Source organism: Microtus pennsylvanicus, chromosome 10 (assembly GCF_037038515.1).
Source record: "Microtus pennsylvanicus isolate mMicPen1 chromosome 10, mMicPen1.hap1, whole genome shotgun sequence".
Lineage (NCBI taxonomy): Eukaryota > Metazoa > Chordata > Mammalia > Rodentia > Cricetidae > Microtus > Microtus pennsylvanicus.
The window spans coordinates 91,532,065-91,550,809 of NC_134588.1; the positions used below are offsets into that span (position 1 = coordinate 91,532,065).

An 18,745-nucleotide genomic window follows, 5' to 3' on the forward strand; every position below is an offset into this window, starting at 1 on the left:
GGCAGGACAAGTTCCTCCCCTTATGTCAAGGCAAGGCCAAGTAATCCAGCATGGGGAACAGGTTACCAAAAGTCAGCTAAGTGCCAAGGAGAGGCCCTACTTTCACTTTTAGAAGCCTCACTAAGAGACAAAACTACAAACTGTTACACACATGCAGAGGGACTAGGTCGGTACCATTCAGGCTCCCTGATTGTTGGTCCAGTATCCATGAGCTCCCATGAGCTCAGGTCTGCTGAATCTGTGGGTTTCCTCATCATGATCTCCCTGGCTGGTATAATCCACCTTCCCTTTCTTCCACAAGACTCTTCGAGCGACTAATAGGTCCATTTAGATTGTTCACCTGGTCCTGGTTTAACTTTGGTATATGGTATTTATCTAAAAAAGTGTCCATTTCCTTTACATTTTCCAGTTTTGTGGCATACAGGCTTTTGTAGTAAGATCTAATGATTCTCTGAATTTCCTCTGTGTCTGTGGTTATGTCCCCCTTTTCATTTCTGATCTTATTAATTTGCAAATTCGCTCTCTGCCGTTTGATTAGTTTGGATAGGGGTTTGTCAATCTTGTTGATTTTCTCCAGGAACCAGCTTTTTGTTTCATTGATCCTTTGTATTGTTTTCTGTGTTTTTATTTTGTTGATTTCAGCCCTCAGTTTGATTATTTCCAGTCTTCTACTCCTCCTAGGTGAGTCTGCTTCTTTTTTTTCTAAAGCTTTCAGGTGGGCTGTTAAGTCTCCAATGTGAGCTTTCTCTGTTTTCTTTAAGTGGGCACTTAGTGCTATGAACTTTCCTCTTAGGACTGCTTTCATAGTGTCCCATAAGTTTGAGTATGTTGTTTCTTTATTTTCATTGAATTCCAGGAAGACTTTAATTTCTTTCTTTATTTCTTCCTTAATCCAGGTATGGTTCAGTAGTTGACTGTTCAGTTTCCATGAATTTGTAGGCTTTCTGCGGGTAGCATTGTTGTTGAATTCTAACTTTAATCCATGGTGATCTGATAAGACACAGGTGATTACTAATACTTTTTTGTAACTGTGGATGTTTGCTTTGTTACCGACTATGTGGTCGATTTTTGAGAAAGTTCCATGAGTTTTAGCAATGTTTCTTTTATGTACGTGGGTGCTTTTATATTAGGGGCATAGATGTTCAGGATTGAGACTTCATCCTGATGAACTGTTCCTGTTATGAGTATAAAATGCCCCTCTCCATCTCTTCTGATTGATTTAAGTTTGAAGTCAACTTTGTTAGAGATTAGTATGGCCACACCTGCTTGTTTCTTAGGTCCATTTGCTTGATAAGCCTTTTCCCAGCCCTTTACTCTGAGTAGGTGCCTGTCTTTGTGGTTGAGGTGTGTTTCTTGTAAACAGCAGAATGTTGGATCCTGTTTTTTTATCCAATCTCTTAGCCTGTGCCTTTTTTATAGGTGAGTTGAGTCCATTGACATTAAGTGATATTAATGACCAGTGGTTGTTAACTCCGGTCACTTTTTTAGTCGTAGAGTTTGTGTGTTTCCCTTCTTTGATTTGTGTTGGTGAAGAGTCTCTAGATGTCTGAGTTATTGTGGTCATTGATGGACTCCTTGGTTAGTGATTTTCCTTCTATTACTTTCTGTAAAGCTGGATTTGTGGCTGTGTATTGTTTCAATTTGTTTTTATCCTGAAAAATTTTATTTTCTCCATTTATAGTGAATGAAAGCTTGGCTGGATATAGTAATCTGGGCTTGCATCCATGGTCTCTCAGTTTCTGCAGTACGTCTATCCAGGACCTTCTGGCTTTCATGGTTTCCATGGAGAAGTCAGGTGTAAGTCTGATAGGTTTACCTTTATAAGTAATTTGGCCTTTTTCCTTTGCAGCTCTTAATATTCTTTCCTTATTCTGTATGCTTTGTGTTTTGATAATTATATGGTGAGGGGATGTTTTTTTTTTTTTTTGATCCAGCCTATTCGGTGTTCTGTATGCTTCTTGTACCTTCATAGGTATATCTTTCTTTAGGTTGGGAAAGTTTTCTTCTATAATTTTATTAAATATATTTTCTGGACCATTGAGCTGCACTTCTTCTCCTTCTTCTACTCCTATTATTCTTAGGTTTGGTCTTTTTATTGTGTCCCATATTTCCTGAATGTTTTGTGATGAGAGTTTGTTGGACTTGCTGTTTTCTTTGATCAGTGTGTTTATTTTCTCTATGTTATCTTCAGAATCTGAGATTCTTTCTTCTAACTCTTGTATTCTGTTGGTTATGCTTGTTTCTGTAGAATCTGTTTGTTTACTTAAATTTTCCATGTCCAGCCGGCCCTCTGTTTGTGTTTTCTTCTTTGCCTCCATTTCAGTTTTCAAGTCTTGAACTGTTTCCATTATCTGTTTGATTGTTTTTCCTTGGTTTTCTAGGGTATCATTCACTGATTTATTCAATTCTTCAAACTTTCTGTTATATTTCTCATCCATTTCTATAAGGGCGTTTTTTACATGCTGTTTAAGGGCGTCAATCACTTTCATGAATTCAATCTTTTCTACTTCTTCTTGATTAAGGTGTTCATGTCCTCCCGTTGTGAGGTCGCTGGATTCTGGTGGCTTCATGTTGCTTTTCAGCTTGTTGGGAGAATTCTTGCCTTGGCGTCTGCCCATATCTTCTTCCAAATGCTCCCTTAAGGATCTTCTTTTACTGGATCAGGTCTCCTTGCCTACCCAACGCTGGCTCTCCCCAGCGCTGGCTCTCCTGGTGCCCCAACGCTGGCTCTTCCCAACGCTGGCTCTCCCCAACGCTGGGTCTCTTGGAGCCGAGGATTGGGCAGTTCGCAAACAAAGCGCCTACCCTGCTTGGTGCAGGCAGGCCATAGAAGCAAGGAACTCCCACCCGCTTGGGTGCCCCGAGGATTCGGACCCAGGGCCCAGACAGGCTGGGCTGGGTGATGTTATGTGCCGAAAGAGGGCGGTGGGGCCGAAGTGGGGAGGGTTCTGGATGGAAACTGGGTGGGGTAGGAAGAAAGAGGTGGTATGCAGGGAGGAGAGGCCCTGCAGAGAGCCGAGGAAGGATAGGGGGCCAAGGAACCTCTGAGCTCCCTGTCCTCTAGATAACTCTTATATCTTGAATCACCCCATTTCTATTAATCTGTGTATTACTATGATGCTGTGGCATACCAGTAAGGTTCCAGCCTCTGTCTCCTTCAGCAGCTACATGGTGTCTGCATAACTCTGCCTTCTTTCTCCCTGCATTCAGTTTAGTTTTCCCGCCTAGCTTTATTCTGTCCTGCCAAAGGCCAAATCAGATTATTTATTAACCAATGGTAATAAAATATATTCATAGCATACAGAGTGGAATCCCACATCAGATAGTTTATGTTAGAGAGGATGTGGAGTAAGGGGAATACTCTTCCACTGCTGGTGGGAGTATAAACCTGTACAGCCACTTTGGAAATCAATATGGCAGTTTCATAGAAAATCGGAAACCAATCTGCCCCAAGACCCAGCTACACAAATTTTGGCATATACCTAAAGGATGCACAGTCATACCACAAGAACACTTGTTCAACTATGTTCTTAGCAGCATTATTCATAATAGCCGTAACCTGGAAACAACCTAGATGCCCCCTCGACTGAAAAATGAATAAAAAAAATTCAGTACATTCACACAATGGAGTACTAATCATCTGTAAAAAGTAATGACCTCATGAAATTTTCAGGCACATAGATTGAACTAGAAAAAAAATTATTCTGAGTAAGGTAATTCAGACCCACACAAACATGGTATGTACTCACTCATTGGTGATTATTAGGAATAAAGTAAAGGATAACTAGCCTAAAATTTAAAGCCCCAGAGAGGCTAGATAACAAGGAGGTTCCAAAGAGTGATACATGGATTTCCCTGGGAAGAGGAAGTAGAAAAGATCTCCTGGGTAAACTGGGGAAGGGGTTGGGAGATAGAGGAATGGGAACAAGAGAGAGTTGGTTAGGTGGGCTGTGTGCAGGAGGCAGGTTAGAGGCAGGTTGGAGGGGGAGAGTAACTAAAGAGATGTCTTGATGGGGGCCTTTTTGGGATTAGGGTATCCTGTTTTTTAAATGTAGCATTTTGTTTGTTCATGTCTAGTTTCTTGAGTTCAACTATGTTCTTATATATTTTGAACATTAGTCCTCTATTGAATGCAGAGCTGGTGAAAATCATTTCTCATTCTGTAGGCTGCTTCTTCATCCAAAACAGTGTCCTTTGCAGTGCGGAAGCTTCCCAGTTTCATGAGGTCCTGTTTCTTTTTTTTTCTCTAGTGTTTCTTGTTTTTATTTGGGGTGGGAGGCAGGAGGGAAACAGGGTGAGAGAAAGGACTGGAAACAGGCAGCCTCCTAAGTTCCCTTCTCAAACAGGAAGTGCCATCATTCTGACGGCAGGCTCCCGAAAGGGCACATTCTGAGTTTGTAACAGCGTCCTGGACTGTGAAATTCTGAAGGAGAAAGCGTTTGTTTCTTTTGACACATAATGCCCACCAGCATTAGGGGAGGTGGGTCTAGCCGCATTTCTAAGGACAGGTAAAGGTGACTGTGTGTGGCTTTTACTGAGATTTGGCAGTGGGACAGAGGGCTCAATCACTGGAACAGTAACCAGATACTTCCAGAGTGAGGGGACAGCAGGTGAGGGACAAGGCAGATCTGTGCCAGGGACTCTAAGTGGGCAGTGCTTTTTAGGAAGGGCCGGGACAAAGACGTGACTAAAGGCTGGAGGGCAGAGGCCAAGAAGGGAGAGGAGCTGAGAACTACAGATGCTTTTCACAGGCCTGCCCTGTCAGGTAACCCTGGGGACAGTGGGGGCGGGGGCGACTGTGCTTCTTTCCAGCAACTGGCAAGGCAGCATGCAGCCCCTACAGGAGCACCCAAGATGCTTCTGTTCTCACAGCCATAGCAATAATGGCAATAGAGGCTTGTCCCAGCCTTGCCACCACTGTTGAGTTCTGAGGCAGGTGGTCTCCAGCACCCCCAGGTGGGTGATTAATTGGGGATCCCAAAGAGTATCTGAGCAACTTGAAATCCCCCTTCACTTTTCTTTGAGTGACAGGATGATTTCCTTGTTCTTAGTGAGAGCAGAAAGCGAGGTCCTATTTCTTAATTGTTGATCTTAGTGCTTTGCTAATATTGTTCTGTGCAGAACATCGTTTACTGTGCCAATAAGTTCAAGGCTATTCCCCACTTTGACTTCTATCAGTTCACTGTATCTGGTTTTATGATGAGGTCTTGATTATTTCTTGCCTTGTGCTCCTATTTGGTATGGGTACTTCTTTTGCTAAGTTACTAGTATGAGATTGCTCCAAATTTTTCATGTAGGCCCTTAGTGCTATAGACTTACCTCTTGGAACTACTTTAATTGTGTTCCATAAGTTTAGGTGTGCTATTTCATTCAAATCTAGAAAGTTTTTAATTTCTTTCTTGGTCTATTTTTCATTCAGCTGGGAGTTGTTCAATTTCCATGAGTTTGTAAATTCCCTGTTGAATTTCTGTTTTTGTTGATATCTAGCTTTAATCCATGGTAGTCAGAGAGGATACAAGGAGTTTTTTCAATTTTCTTTTATCTTTTGAGACTTGCTTGGTGTCTATGTGATCAATTTTGGAGGAAGGTATATTCTTTTGTGCTTGGTTGAAATGATCTGTAAATATGTGTTAAGTCTATTTGTTTATATATCAGTTAATTCTAGCATTTTTCTCTTTAGTTTTTGTCTGGATGACCTATCCATTGGTGAGAGTGAGATATTGAAGTCTGCCAATATCAGTGTGTAGGAGTGAATGTGGGATTTAGTAATGCTTCTTTTACAAATGTGGATACACTTGTGTTTGGGGCATGGGTGTTAAGAATTACAATGTCCTCTTGGATTTTTCATTTGATGAGTATGTAGTGTCCTTCCCTATCTCTTCTGATAAGTTTTGGTTTTAAGTCTATTTTTTTTTAAATTTTTTTATTGATAAAAGGAGGATAAAGAAAAGAAAAAAAAACAAATTTCCACCTCCTCCCACCAGCCTCCCATTTCCCTCCCCCTCCTCCCACTCTTCCCCCCTCCTCCCACCCCTCTCCCCTTCCCCCCACTCCTCTCCCCCTCCCTTTCCAGTCCAAAGAGCTGTCAGGGTTCCCTGCCCTGTGGTACGTCCTAGGTCCTCCCCCCTCCATCCATATCTAGGAAGGTGAACATCCAGACTGGCTAGGCTCCCACCAAGCCAGCACATTGCATAGGATCAAAACCGCGTGCCATTGTCCTTGGCGTCTCATCAGCCCTCATTGTTCGCCATGTTCCGAGAGTCCAGTTTTATCCCATGCTTTTTCTGGTAACAGTCCAGCTGGCCTTGGTGAGCTCGCAGTAGATCATCTCCACTGTCTCAGTGGGTGGGTGCACTCCTCGTGGTCCCGACATCTTTGCTCATGTTCTCACTCCTTCTGCTCCTCATTGGGACCTTGGGAGCTCAGTCCAGTGCTCCAGTGTGGGTCTCTGTCTCTATCTCCATCCATCGCCAGATGCAAGTTCTAGGATGGTATGCAATATATTCGTCAGTATTGCTCTAGGGTAGGGTCATTTCAGGTTCCCTATCCTCAGCTGCCCAGGGAACTAACTGGGGACCTCAGCTTGGGCACCTGGGAGCCCCTCTAGGGTCAAGTCTCCTGCCCACCCTAAAGTGGGTCCCTTAACTAAGAATTGTGGTTCCGTGCTCCCCTATCCAACCTTCCTTTATCCCGATCCTCCTGTTTCCCCAAGTCCACCCTCCTTCCCTTCTACCTTTTCTCTCCCCATCTCCCCTAACCCCCATCCCACCCCACCCCCAAGATCCCACTTTTCCCCCCGGCAATTTTGTCTACTTCCCTTATCCAAGAGGATAACTATATGTTTTTCCTTGGGTTCACCTTCTTACTTAGCTTCTTTAGATTCGCCTATTGTAGACTCCGTAAACCCTATTTATGGCTAGAAACCAATTATGAGTGAGTACATCCCATGTTCGTCTTTTTGGGCCTGGGATACCTCACTCAGGATAGTGTTTTCTATTTCCATCCATTTGCATGCAAAATTCGAGAAGTCATTGTTTTTTACCGCAGCGTAGTACTCTAGTGTGTATATATTCCATACTTTCTTCATCCATTCTTCCATTGAAGGGCATCTAGGTTGTTTCCAGGTTCTGGCTATTACAAATAATACTGCTATGAACATAGTTGAACAAATGCTTTTGACATGTGATAGAGCATCTCTTGGGTAAATTCCCAAGAGTGGTATTGCTGGGTCCAGGGGTAGGTTGATCCCGAATTTCCGGAGAAACCGAAACACTGACTTCCACAGTGGTTGCACAAGATTGCATTCCCACCAGCAATGGATGAGGGTACCCCTTCCTCCACAGCCTCTCCAGCAAAGGCTATCCTTGGTGTTTTTGACTTTAGCCAATCTTACAGGTGTAAGATGATATCTCAAAGTTGTTTTGATTTGCATTTCCCTGATCGCTAAGGAGGTTGAGCATGACCTTAAGTGTCTTTTGGTCATTTGAACTTCTTCTGTTGAGAATTCTCTGTTCAGTTCAGCGCCCCATTTTTTAATTGGGTTAATTAGCATTTTAAAGTCTAGTTTCTTGAGTTCTCTATATATTTTGGAGATCAGACCTTTGTCTGTTGCGGGGTTGGTGAAGATCTTCTCCCAGTCAGTAGGTTGCCTTTGTGTCTTAGTGACAGTGTCCTTTGCTTTACAGAAGCTTCTCAGTTTTAGTAGGTCCCATTTATTCAATGTTGCCCTTAATGTCTGTGCTTCTGGGGTTATACCTAAGAAGCGATCGCCTGTGCCCATCTGTTGTAGGGTATTGCCCACTTTCTCTTCTATCAGGTTCAGTGTTTTCGGGCTGATATTGAGGTCTTTAATCCATTTGGACTTGAGTTTTGTGCACGGTGATAGATATGGGTCTATTTTCATTCTTCTACAGGTTGACATCCAGTTGTGCCAGCACCATTTGTTGAAGATGCTTTCTTTCTTCCAATGTAAACTTTTAGGTCCTTTATCGAAAATGAGGTGTTCATAGGTTTGTGGGATAAAGTCCGGGTCTTCTATACGATTCCATTGGTCGACTTCTCTGTTTTTATGCCAGTACCACCCTGTTTTCATTACTGTAGCTCTGTAATAGAGTTTGAAGTCAGGGATGGTAATGCCTCCAGAAGATCCTTTATTGTATAGGATTGTTTTGGCTATCCTGGGTTTTTTGTTTTTCCATATAAAGTTGATTATTGTCCTCTCCAGATCTGTGAAGAATTTTGATGGGATCTTGATGGGGATTGCATTGAATCTATAAATTGCCTTTGGTAGAATTGCCATTTTTACTATGTTGATCCTCCCAATCCAAGAGCAAGGGATGTCCATCCATTTTTTGGTATCCTCTTCAATTTCTTTCTTCAATGCCTTAAAGTTCTTGTCAAATAGATCTTTCACTTCCTTGGTTAGATTTACCCCAAGATATTTTATGCTGTTTGTGGCTATCATGAATGGAGAAGCTTCTCTGATTTCCCTCTCTGCTTCCATATCCTTTGAGTATAGGAGGGCGACTGATTTTTTGGAGTTGATCTTGTATCCTGCCACATTACTAAAGCTGTTTATCAGCTGTAAAAGTTCTTTGGTGGAATTTTGGGGGTCGCTTATGTACACTATCATATCATCTGCGAATAACGAAAGTTTAACTTCTTCATTTCCAATTCGAATCCCCTTGATCCCATTATGCTGTCTTATTGCTATTGCTAGAACTTCCAGCACTATATTGAAGAGGTATGGCGAAAGTGGGCAGCCTTGTCGTGTTCCTGAGTTAAGCGGGATGGCTTTGAGTTTCTCTCCATTTAATTTGATGTTAGCTGTCGGCTTGCTGTATATAGCTTTTATTATATTTAGGTATGACCCTTGTATCCCTAATCTCTCCAAGACTTTTAACATAAATGGGTGTTGAATTTTGTCAAATGCTTTTTCAGCATCTAATGAAATGATCATATGGTTTTTTTCTTTCAGTTTATTTATATGATGGATTACATTGATAGATTTTCGTATGTTGAACCAGCCCTGCATCTCAGGAATGAAGCCTACTTGATCATAATGGTTAATTTTTCGGATGTGTTCTTGGATTCGGTTTGCCAGTATTTTGTTGAGGATTTTTGCGTCGATATTCATGAGTGAGATCGGCCTGTAATTCTCTTTCCTGGTTGAGTCTTTGTGTGGTTTTGGTATCAGAGTAACTGTAGCTTCATAAAAGGAATTTGGTAATGACCCTTCTGTTTCTATATTGTGGAATACATTGAGGAGTATAGGTATTAGGTCTTCTTGGAAGTTCTGGTAGAATTCCGCATTGAAACCATCTGGCCCTGGGCTTTTTTTGGTAGGGAGGTTTTTGATAACAGCTTCTAGTTCTTCGCGACTGACAGGTCTGTTTAGCTTGTTCACCTGGTCCTGATTTAATTTTGGTAAATCGTATTTATCTAAGAAAGTGTCCATTTCTTTTACATTTTCCAGTTTAGTGGCATACAAGCTTTTGTAGTAAGATCTAATGACTCTCTGAATTTCCTCTGTGTTTGTGGTTATGTCCCCCTTTTCATTTCTGATCTTATTAATTTGCAAATTTTCTCTCTGCCGTTTGATTAGTTTGGATAGGGGTTTGTCAATCTTGTTGATTTTTTCCAGGAACCAGCTTCTTGATTCATTGATTCTTTGGATTGTTTTTTGTGTTTCTATTTTGTTGATTTCAGCCCTCAGTTTGATTATTTCCAGTCTTCTACTCCTCCTAGGTGAGTCTGCTTCTTTTTTTTCTAGAGCTTTCAGGTGGGCTGTTAAGTCTCCAATATGTGCTTTCTCTGTTTTCTTTAAGTGGGCACTTAGTGCTATGAACTTTCCTCTCAGGACTGCTTTCATAGTGTCCCATAAGTTCGAGTATGTTGTTTCTTTATTTTCATTGAATTCAAGGAAGACTTTAATTTCTTTCTTTATTTCCTCCTTAATCCAGGTATGGTTCAGTAGTTGACTGTTCAGTTTCCATGAGTTTGTAGGCTTTCTGGGGGTAGCATTGTTGTTGAATTCTAACTTTAATCCATGGTGGTCTGATAAGACACAGGTGGTTAGTAATATTTTTTTGTAGCTGTGTAAGTTAGCTTTGTTACCTAGTATGTGGTCAATTTTCGAGAAGGTTCCATGGGCTGCAGAGAAAAAGGTATATTCTTTCCTATTTGGGTGGAATATTCTATAGATGTCTGTTAAGTCCATTTGCTTCATTACCTCCATTAATTCTCTAATTTCTCTGTTAGGTTTCTGTCTGATTGACCTGTCCATTGGTGAAAGAGGAGTGTTGAAGTCTCCTACTATTAGTGTGTGCGGTTTGATGGCTGCCTTGAATTTTAGCAATGTTTCTTTTACATACGTGGGTGCTTTTATATTAGGGGCATAGATATTCAGGATTGAGATTTCTTCCTGATGAATTTTTCCTGTTATGAGTATAAAATGTCCCTCTCCATCTCTTTTGATTGATTTAAGTTTGAAGTCAACTTTGTTAGAAATTAGTATGGCCACACCTGCTTGTTTCTTAGGTCCATTTGCTTGATAAGCCTTTTCCCAGCCCTTTACTCTGAGTAGGTGCCTGTCTTTGTGGTTGAGGTGTGTTTCTTGTAGACAGCAGAATGTTGGGTCCTGTTTTCGTATCCAGTCTCTTAGCCTGTGCCTTTTTATAGGTGAGTTGAGTCCATTGACATTAAGTGATATTAATGACCAGTGGTTGTTAACTCCGGTCACTTTTTAAGTAGTAGGGTTTGTGTGTTTCCCTTCTTTGAGTTGCGCTGGTGAAGGGTCTCTAGATGTCTGAGTTATTGAGGTCTTTGTTGGACTCCTTGGTTAGTGATTTTCCTTCTATTATTTTCTGTAAGGCTGGATTTGTGGCTACGTATTGCTTAAATTTGTTTTTATCCTGGAAAATTTTGGTTTCTCCATTTATGGTGAACGAAAGCTTGGCTGGATATAGTAGTCTGGGCTTGCATCCATGGTCTCTTAGTTTTTGCAGTACATCTATTCAGGACCTTCTGGCTTTCATGGTTTCCATAGAGAAGTCAGGTGTAAGTCTGATAGGTTTACCTTTATAAGTAAGTTGGCCTTTTTCCTTTGCGGCTCTTAATATTCTTTCTTTATTCTGTATATTTTGTGTTTTGATTATTATATGACGAGGGGATGTTTTTTTTTGATCCAGCCTATTTGGGGTTCTGTATGCCTCTTGAACCTTCATAGGTACATCCTTCTTCAGGTTGGGAAAGTTTTCTTCTATAATTTTGTTAAGTATATTTTCTGGACCGTTGAGCTGCACTTCTTCTCCTTCTTCTACTCCAATTATTCTTAGGTTTGGTCTTTTTATTGTGTCCCATATTTCCTGAATGTTTTGTGATGAGAGTTTGTTGGACTTGCTGTTTTCTTTGATCAGTGCGTTTATTTTCTCTATGTTATCCTCAGACTCTGAGATTCTTTCTTCTATCTCTTGTATTCTGCTGGTTATGCTTGTTTCTGTAGTCTCTATTCGTTTACCTAGATTTTCCATGTCCAGCCGGCCCTCTGTTTGTGTTTTCTTCTTTGCCTCCATTTCATTTTTCAAATCATGAACTGTTTCCATTATCTGCTTGATTGTTTTTCCTTGCTTTCCTAGGGTATCATTCACTGATTTACTCAATTCCTCGAACTTTCTGTTATACTTCTCATCCATTTCTATAAGGGTGTTTTTTATATGCTGTTTAAGGGTGTCAATCACTGTCATGAAGTCAGTTTTTTCTCCTTCTTCATGGTTAAGGTGTTCATGTCCTCCTGTTGTGAGGTCGCTGGCTTCTGGTGGTTTCGTGTTGTTCTTCAGATTGTTGGGTGAATTCTTGCATTGGCGTCTCCCCATCTCTTCCTTCCAATATTCTCCTATGGATCTTCTTTTACAGGATCAGGTCTTCTTGCCAACTGATGTACCTTCCAAGTGATGTCACTCCCCCGTGCTGTTTCTCCTGGAGTCCAGTTCCGATCTCCTTGCTGCTTGGTTAGCTTCCAAACAAAGGCCCACCCTGCTTGCTGCAGGCAGGTTATGGAGACAAAGGAGCTACCACCTTCCCCTTTGCACTCACCTTCGGGTTCAGTCCCAGCGCCCAGGCAGGCTGAACAGGGAGGCACTCTGCTCCAAGAAGGGAGGGATGGAGGGAGACAGGGGGTAGGGGGATCTGGATGTAAGCTGGATGGGATAGGAAGAGAGAGGAGGTACCGGGCAGTGTAGCCCTGTAGGTTGATCAGGAAGTGTAGGTGGGCTGTTCCCGGGTGCCGCAGCACTCACTCACCACAATGATGTCTCACTAGGTGCCCTGATTGAAACTCCGTGCTGCTTGGTTCGCTCGCAGACAAAGGGCCCACCCTGCTTGCTGCAGGCGGGCTATGGGGACAAAGAAGCCCCCGAGCTCCCCTTTACCCTACGCTTGGGGTTAGGACCCAGCGCCCAAGCAGGCAGAGCAGGGAGGCTCTCTGCCACCAGGGCAGGGAGGGGGAAGAGAAACAGAGGGTGGGGGGATCTGGATGTAAGCTGGATGGGATAGGAAGAGAGAGGAGGTACCAGGCAGTGTAGCCCTGTAGGTTGATCAGGAAGTGTAGGCGGGCTGTTCCCGGGTGCCGCAGCACTCACTCACCACAATGATGTCTCACTAGGTGCCCTGATCGAAACTCCGTGCTGCTTGGTTCGCTCGCAGACAAAGGGCCCACCCTGCTTGCTGCAGGCGGGCTATGGGGACAAAGAAGCCCCCGAGCTCCCCTTTACCCTACGCTTGGGGTTAGGACCCAGCGCCCAAGCAGGCAGAGCAGGGAGGCTCTCTGCCACCAGGGAAGGGAGGGGGAAGAGAAACAGAGGGTGGGGGGATCTGGATGTAAGCTGGATGGGATAGGAAGAGAGAGGAGGTACCGGGCAGTGTAGCCCTGTAGGTTGATCAGGAAGTGTAGGCGGGCTGTTCCAGGGTGCCGCAGCACTCGCTCACCACAATGATGTCTCACTAGGTGCCCTGATGAAACTCCGTGCTGCTTGGTTCGCTCGCAGACAAAGGGCCCACCCTGCTTGCTGCAGGCGGGCTATGGGGACAAAGAAGCCCCCGAGCTCCCCTTTACCCTACGCTTGGGGTTAGGACCCAGCGCCCAAGCAGGCAGAGCAGGGAGGCTCTCTGCCACCAGGGAAGGGAGGGGGAAGAGAAACAGAGGGTGGGGGGATCTGGATATAAGCTCTTAAGTCTATTTTTTTAATATAAAAATGGGAACACCAGCTCCTTTGGTCCATTTGCCTGGAATATTTTCTCCATATCTTCACCCTGATTTGATGCCTATCCTTGATGTTATGGTGTGTCTCTTGGATGCAGCAGAAGGATGGGTCCTGTTTTTGCACCCATTCTGTTATCTGTGTTTTTTTTATTGAGGAATTAAGACCACTGATATTAAGAGATGTCAATGAGCAGTGTTTCTTGATTGCTATTATTTTGTTGTTGTTGGTGGTGGTGGTAGTGGTAGTAATTGGGGGGTAATTCCCTTCTTTTGACTTTGCTTGTCTTGCTTGTCTGGGATTATTCATTCTCTGTGTTTTCTTAGATGTAGTTAATCTGTTTAGTTTGGGGGTTTTCCTTCTTGCATCTTCTGTAGAGATGAATTTTTAGGTAGATATTCATTAAATTTGGTTTATCATGGAATATCTTATTTTTTCATATATAGTAATTGAAAGTTTTGCTGGGTATACTAGTCAGAAATAGCATTTGTGGTCTCTTAGAGTCTACAGCATATCTGTCCAGAAATTTCTATATTTTAGAGTCTCCATTGAGTAGTCAGGTATAATTCTATCCTTTATAAGTTACTTGGCCTTTGACCCCTTGAAGAGTTTAATAATACTTTTTCTTGTGTATGTTTAGTGTTTTGATTATTATGTGCAATAGGAGCTTTCTTTTCTGGTCCAGTCCATTTGGCATTCTGTGTGCTTCTTATACTTTGATAGGCATCTTCTTCTTTGGGTTAGTGAAATTTTCCTCTATGATTTCATTGAAAATATTTTCTGTGCCTTTGACCTAGGTTTCTTCTCTTACCTCTATTCCTATTATTTGTAGAAATGGTCTTTTCATGGTGTTCCAGGTTTCCTAGATGTTTTGTACAAGGAGATTTTAGATTTAACTTTTTTAATGATAAATTATCCTCTTATGTCTTTGATGCCTGGGATTGTTTCTTCCATCTTTTATATTCTGTGGTGAAGCTTGCCTCTGTGGTTCCTATTTGAGTTCCTAAACTTTTTATTTCCTGATTTCCTACAGTTTGGCTTGATTCTATTTCTACTTTCAGATCTTGAAGGCTTTGATTCATTTTCTCTACTGTTTATTTGTGTTTACATAGATTTCTTTAAGGGACTCATTCATTTCCTCTTTAAGGAACTCTATCATATTCATAAAGACTGTTAAGGTTGTTTTCTTGTGCCTCAGCTAGGTTGGAATATTCAGGATCTGCTGTCAGAGGGTTGCTGGGCACTACTGGAGCCATATTATCCTGGATATTATTTTTACAATGGCATCTAAGCATCTGATATTTGGAAGATTGTAGCTCGAGGTGTTGATATCCTTGTTGACCAAGGTTCCTATCCCACTGGTCCTGCAGCCATTAAGCCCCAAAGAGGTCTAAATTAGTTATAAACTGATTGTCCCATTAGCTCAGGCTTCTTATTAACTAGTTCTTACATCTTAAATTGGCCCATTATTCTTGTCTATGTTAGCCACATGGTTTGATACCCTTTTTTGGCAAGGCAGTCACATCTTGCTTCCTCTACAGCTGGGTCATGACTGTGGACTACGCCTCCCTCTTCCCAGCATTCTTGTTGCCACACCTCTACTTCCAGCCTGGTCACTGTCACCCTGCCTATACTTCCTGTCTGGCCAATCAGCATTTTATTAAAAATAATACAAGTGACAGGATAAAAGATCATTGTCCCACAGCACTCCCCTCTTTTTTTAAAAAATAAGAACTGTGAATCTAATATCCTTTGTTTAGTTTTTCTCCTGACCATTATCCATAACAACTTGTAACAAACATTCTAGACAAGGGAAAATATTCATAGTCCATTTTTTTGGAATATGGGCATAGTTTTCCATGCTACTTCCTACTGATTGGAGGTATTATTATGGGGGACCTAAACAAAATTTAGAATTATGATCAGGTTGTGACTGGAGTATCCTGTGAGGCTTGATCACCTCACGAAACAGTCTTGAATCTTTTCTGGACGTAGAACTCAGACATCTGGGTCATTCACTCCTACTAGAGATTTCTCAGGGGTCTTCCTTGGTCAAACCTGATTTTTCCTAGCTCAGAACAAATCCACAGCCTCTCATTTTCTGTGGAAACAAAAGCAAAACCTCTTCTCCAAAGTAACATACCTTTTGACTTCAATTTTAAAGTCAAGATATTTTCAAAATACCTATCTTGGATTAATTCAGCAGCATTTATATTAAAATGTCTTTTATCAGCTTTTTGTTCCTTCCTCAGCTGTAGAAGGAGCTGCAGGCCACTTCCTGTCACCTGGCTCCCAGCCACCAGCTAGCTTTACCCAAAATAATTACACGGAAACAGTATTCATTTAAATACTGCTTGGCCCATTAGCTCTAGCCTCTTACTGGCTAACTCTCACATCTTGATTAACCCATTTCTATTCATGTGTGTAGCTCAATGAGTTTTACCTGGAAGATTCTAACCTACATCCATCTTGGGCCAGAGCTCATGGTGTCTGCCTCATTGCCTTCTTCCCAGCATTCTGTTCTGTTACTCCACCTATCTAAGTTCTGCCCTATCAAAAAGCAAAGGCAGTTTCTTTATTAACCAATGAAATTAACACATAGACAGATGACCCACTTACATCACTCAGCCACCAAACAATTTAAAAACAACACAATAACATGTAGTATCCAGGTTCTCTGTGTATTTTTCATCTTTATGTGCTTTATTTTAAGCTCTATTTCTTTATTTTTAATTTTTGGCTTTTTGAGACAGGGTTTCTCTGTGTATCTTTGTCCTGGAACTCAGTCTGTAGACCAGGCTGTCCTTGAACTCACAGAGATCTGCCTGCTTCTGCCTACCAAGTGTTGGAATTAAAGATGTGTGCCACTACACCCTGAATTTACAGAGATCCATCTGCCTCTGCTTCCCGAGTCTTGGGATTAAAGGCATAACTGGATATCCACCTGTAGAAGAATGAAAATAGATTTTTTTTTCTTTTTTTTAAAGGCGTTTATCCTTTTTTCAAATATATATATATATATATATATATATATATATACATACACACACACACACAAACACACACAAAGTAAACCATTTAGAGGTTTTATTCATCTTTAAATCTTTCTTTAATATATATATATATATATATATATATATATATATATATATATATATATATTTTTTAACCACATGAGTCTTTAATTTGCTAAGTGATATGGCTAGGATTAAAGCCATGGCTTTGATTGCTGGATCCAGTTCATTTCTTAGCTTTCTGAGAATCTAGCTTCATGGTGGAGGTACTGGCCAGAGCCATGTTTATTGCTACAACTCTATGGCATTTCAAGGTCCATGCTGCCACCAAAATACATGCTGTAGACTATTCATAAACACCATTTAAGTGTTCTGTAGCAGAGCCTCTTAAAAAGGCTGCAAAGTTCTTGTAGCTAAAGCTGAGTCATCAAGCCTCTCTAAAATAAGATGCATTTGCCTCCAGCAAACAGAGCCCACCTAAGAAAATTCTGCTATCAATAAGCTGTGCTTAACTCTATTTTTTTTTTCTGACTAGAATTACTTCCCAAGCTCTCTCAGGCTTTCTGTGGATGCAGTTGTCTACACTTGCCAAGACAGGGTAAAACAGTTTTGAAAAATTCCTGCCTCTGAAAATGGTCTGTCAGTTACTCTAGGCATTAGCCAAAGTTGGTTGCTTCAACATTGCAAATGAGACTTTGGGTGATTGCTTAGGCATCCAGTTGTCTCTGTCATCTATTGTACATTTTGGAAGCTGCTTGATTGCACTTCCTGCTTACTCAAGTAATATTATCTCTCTTCTCAGGCCTTCAATGGGGTTGAAGATTAGATAGTCATATTTACCATCCACTTATGATCTGGCCAAGTCATTTCCAATATAAGACTTAGATTCCTTAGGATAGAATGTTTATTAAAACATTTGTCATATGTTCCTTGCTTAATATTTTTATGCTGGTTGTAATTCTAATCTTATGCTTGATATTTGTTCCTAGTGTATATAGTTTTGTATTGGGTTTGGAACTCTCTTATTTAAACAAAAGGGGAAGGTGCTATGGGAGCTCCTTCTGCTCCTTCAGCCAATGGCCTTTAAGATGCCAGCCCACTTGGGCATGATCTCTTATACTATAAATGCAGCTTCCAGATGCTCGACTCTTTTCCTGTTTATCATTTGTAAAGAGGACTGTGATCTATAAGTTTCCCCTAAATAAATAACCCTTTATTATAAAAAATTCTGAACTCGTATGGGATTATTTTATAACTTCTGCCATCAGATATCTGGTCTTGCCTTGTTGGTGGGTTTCTTTTTTTCCGTTTCTTTTCCTCTCTGGATTTTAGGAGAGTGTAGTGGCTGTATGTTGTCTGATAGAAAATTTTTCTAGTGCCCTGGTAGGTGTGACTACTGGGGATTCCAGTTAAAATGTTTTATTTATTTATTTTTTTAATTTATTTATTTATTAAGGATTTCTGCCTCCTCCCCGCCACCGCCTCCCATTTCCCTCCCCCTCCCCCGATCAAGTCACCCTCCCTCACTGAACCTGATAGAAAAGAAAGTGGGAAGTACTCTACAGCACATGGGCACAGGAGACCACTTCCTACGTATAACCCCAGCAGCACAGACACTAAGGGCATCATTGAATAAATGGGACCTCCTGAGACTGAGAAGCTTCTGTAAAGCAAAGGACACTGTCACTAAGACAAAAAGGCAACCCACTTACTGGGAGAAGATTTTCAGCAACCCCGCAACTGACAAAGGTCTGATCTCCAAAATATATAAAGAAATCAAGAAACTAGACCGTAAAAGGCTAATCAACCCAATTATACAATGGGGCACTGAGCTGAACAGAGAATTCTCAACAGAAGAACTTCAAATGGCCAAAAGACACTTAAGGTCATGCTCAACTTTCTTAGTGATCAGGGAAATGCAAATCAAGACGTTAAGATACCATCTTACACCTGTCAGAATGGCTAAAATAAAAAACAGTGAAAATGTTTTTATGGGTATCAAGAGTTGAGACCTAGATTAGGGTATGAGCTGGCAGGGCAGGGGGTGTTCACAGAATGGAGGGAAACAAGGTATTTCATTGGGATATGCTTAGCTCCCTGGACAGGGATGCAGTGTATGAGGAGAGGACGCGGCAGAAGGGCGGCTACAGAGCTGGGGATATGACTGGGGGATTGAACTTGGAGGAATGGAGACAGGGTAAAGCTCTGCAGCTAGTCCACTTCTTCTCTGGACAGAGTGGCCTGGGGGTTCCCAGGGAAGGCCTGCTGGAGGTGGAGACTGGGACAAAACAATGGGTGGAGGCAAGGATGTTTGGATGGGGATATCTGTGTGATCTGTAGGAAATGGGGGAAAGGGAGCCTTCAATAGGTGCTCTGCTGCAGATCTGGAGATGAGGTTGGGGGATTAAATCCAGAGGAGCAGAAGGAGAGGTGAAGATCTTCAGTCAGCCTACCTGCTTCCCTGGCAGGAATATT

At 41.8% G+C, this 18,745-nt stretch overlaps 1 protein-coding gene across 1 annotated transcript in view; it reads left to right on the plus strand.

The window, feature by feature from the left end:
• Cd48 (CD48 molecule) overlaps positions 1 to 18,745 on the plus strand; it is a 38,508-nt gene that overhangs the window by 10,183 nt on the left and 9,580 nt on the right. The gene's annotated exons all lie outside the window — the stretch shown is intronic.